This window comes from Leopardus geoffroyi, chromosome C3 (assembly GCF_018350155.1).
Source record: "Leopardus geoffroyi isolate Oge1 chromosome C3, O.geoffroyi_Oge1_pat1.0, whole genome shotgun sequence".
Lineage (NCBI taxonomy): Eukaryota > Metazoa > Chordata > Mammalia > Carnivora > Felidae > Leopardus > Leopardus geoffroyi.
This window is the reverse complement of record NC_059338.1, coordinates 68,758,042-68,761,264: the sequence shown is the minus strand read 5'-3', so window position 1 is coordinate 68,761,264 and position 3,223 is coordinate 68,758,042. Positions and strand designations below refer to the sequence as shown.

At 54.5% G+C, this 3,223-nt stretch overlaps 1 long non-coding RNA gene across 1 annotated transcript; it reads left to right on the top strand.

Annotated features, from left to right (window-relative positions):
- The first annotated feature begins 576 nt into the window (after window positions 1-576).
- Window positions 577-2,977, top strand: LOC123586537. The gene is made up of 2 exons (XR_006706862.1): window positions 577-859; window positions 2,096-2,977. It is a non-coding gene; the product is annotated as an uncharacterized LOC123586537 (long non-coding RNA).
- The last annotated feature ends 246 nt before the right edge of the window (window positions 2,978-3,223 follow it).

Genomic DNA, 3,223 nt, shown 5'->3' with positions numbered 1-3,223 from the left:
TAAGTGACTGGCCTGGAGTGTCCCAGCTGATGAGTGGCAGAAGCTGGGATTTGAGCCTAGAGTCTGTGTGTGTTGTTCTTTTTTTGATTTTTGTTTACATTTATTCATTTTTCAAAGACAGAGAGAGACAGAGCACAAGCAGGGGTGGGACGGAGACAGAGGGGGACACAGAATCTGAAGCAGGCAGATGAGGCTCTGAGCTGTCAGCACAGAGCCCGATGCGGGGCTCGGACTCACGAACCACGAGATCATGACCTGAGCCGAAGTTGGACACTCAACCAACTGAACCACCCAGGCGCCCCTAGAGTCTGTGTTCTTTTTTTTTTTTTTTTAACGTTTTATTTATTTTTGAGACAGAGAGAGACAGAGCATGAACGGGGGAGGGGCAGAGAGAGGGGGAGACACAGAATGGAAGCAGGCTCCAGGCTCTGAGCCATTAGCCCAGAGCCCGACGCGGGGCTCGAACTCACTGACAGTGAGATCGCGACCTGGGCTGAAGTCGGATGCTCAACCGACTGAGCCACCCAGGCGCCCCTAGAGTCTGTGTTCTTAACCACTACGCCGCTGACCCTTCACTGCCCTGCTGCCCTTCACCCCTTCTGCACCTGCACTCAGGTGCACAACGTTTTCTCATATAATTTTTGCCAACTTTACAGGGACGTACGATTACGTCCATCGTACAGACAGAGAGGCTAAAGCTTTGAGGTGCGGACTCTCTGATCCACTCAGTAACTACTGAGAACCACACGTGCCAGGACAACCCTAGGCCCTGGGGAAATTGCGGTGAGACAGGCGGATGCCACCCTGCCCTGACCTCTGGATGCTCTCGCTGTCGCCGAGGGTGACAGATGATAAACCAGTAAGTAGGACACGTGCTGGGAAGGAATTAAGACGACGCCGTCGAGATCAGATGAGGTAAGTGTTTTAGAAATGGAGGTCCAGAAAGTTCCATCTGAAGGCATGGCATTTAAAGCGAGATCTGAATAAGGAACCGCACTCAGCAGACTGGGATGAACGGGGCGGGCCGGGCAGAGGGAACAGCAAATGCTAAGCCCTGGGGCAGAAGTGAGCCCAGCGCCCTGGGTGCAGAAAGCCCAGGGCGGCTGGTGGCTGGGGGAAGATGTCACCCCAGGTCGTGTAGCTGATATCCAGCAGAGCTGATGGTCGGATCCACGTCTGCCTGAGGCCACACTCTGCCCCTCAACAAACTGCCCAAAGGAACGAGCACGACATTCCGTCTGCTGTCATGGCCTGCTGTGTTTTTAAGTTAACTTGGGCAGAACCCCAGGAGGGGAATTAAGAGTCAAAGTAGAGGAAAGCCGCACGCGGAAGGGCTTCCCTCGGACAGGAGACACAAAGACAAACGAAGTGCCAGACCCGGCTTCATGCCCTGCACCCTGCACCCCGCCCTGGGCCTCACCCTCACCCTGTGACGCGCCCTCCACACTCATCTTAGACGAAACCCCGTGTGGGCCGCAGGGGAGGCAGCTCGGATGCCTGAGGTCAGGAGTTCAGCTTGGCTTGAGGTCAACGGCCCCTCCAGGACCGCCTGGGAGCTCAGCCAGTTAAGCGTCTGACTTCCGCTCAGGTCATGATCTCACGGGTTCGTGAGTTCGAGTCCTGCCTGGGGGTGGGGGGGACGCTGTCAGTGCAGAGCTCTCTTCGGATCCTCTGTCTCACTCTCTCTGCCCTTCCCCCCTCAAAAATAAAGAAACAAACAGACAGACAAAACAAAACCCGTCCAGCTCCTCGCAGGTGTGGGCAGAGAACTAGAGTCTGGAGGCAACTCCAGGAGAGTGGGGTGGGGCAGATGGCTCAGGAGTGACGTAGCAGGAGTGCACAGGGGAGGCGGGGGCCAGTGACACGGGCGTTGTCATGGGGTAGGAATCCTGAGGCGAGTGTCAGGGCAGACAGCGGGCAGGAGTCACAGACAAGGAGGGCAGCAACGCTCAGTGGCATAGGACAGCACGCACGGATCCCAGAGACACGTGTTGTGCCGATACGTCGCTGGGTCCGATGAGTCCACTGCAATCACATCAGCCTGGGTCTCACCGGGGCAGCCACCATCCCAAAGAAAGTTCGCTTCTTCCCACAGGGCTGGATGCCTTCTCTGGATCGAAGTATGCAGATGTCACAGCGCAGCTGGGGCAGGAAGGTGACGTCACTCCCCTGCTGAGAGCTGGCATAAAAGGAGGAACTTGTCCAGGGTGTGATGTGTGTGACCCATGGCTGGTGGGCAGACGTGCCTGTCCACTCCCAGGTCTGCAGAGGCAGCTCTTGGTCAGTGAATGAGCCAGGAACCACATCCCTGCATGATGTCATTGGGAAAACCCCACTAATGATAAGTTCCGTGCCAGATCCTGAGAGGACAGCACGTTGCATCTTACTAAACTGTGCCAACACCCCTGTGAAATCGATGCAGTGATTGTCCCAGTTTGCAGACAGAGAGACGGGGACTCAGAGACGTGAGTATCTCGTGCAGATGAGAAGCTGTCCCCGCTATGCACACTTTACCCGTTTAATCAGCGCCATTCAGGGCGTCGCACATCTTAAGCAGGAAGTTGTTTCGGTTTTGACAAACGCATAAACTCTAATAAACACCGGCAAGTCCGCCACAGCCACGTCCTACCCCCGCACACCGGTCAGCCCAGCATCTGCCAACTACCGATCCACTTCCTATACTAACGGGCTCCAGTGTCAGAGACATGAAACCCAACAGCATGAACGCTGCTGTGTCTTCCATGTCTGCAAACTTCTTTTGCTCAGCGTGACGTTGCTGAAATTCATGTTCCTGCTTCTATCGGTGACCCTTTCTTGCTGCCGACCACCACTCATTGTCCAAACGTTCCCCTCACAGACATCTGGCTTGTTCCCTGGCCCCACTCCTACCAACGAGCCCGCTGTGACCATTCACGTGGTGCAGTCTTTTTCCGAGTATGGATTTTTCATTCTCTTTGGTAAATATCTAGAAACAGAACTGCTGGGTCATTTGGTTCATGTCTGTTTACCTTTCTAAAAAATCGCCAAACCATTCTCCAAAGTGGTTATACCGTTTCACGTTCCCGCCAGCCACGTACGGGAGCGCCAGGTGCTGCATATACCTGGGAACACCTGCATCGTCTCATGACTAATGAGGAGCTTCTTTTCGTGTGCTTTTGGGCCATTTGTATATTTCCTTTTGTGAAGCATCGAACCAAGTCTTCAGCCCATTTTAATTGCGTTG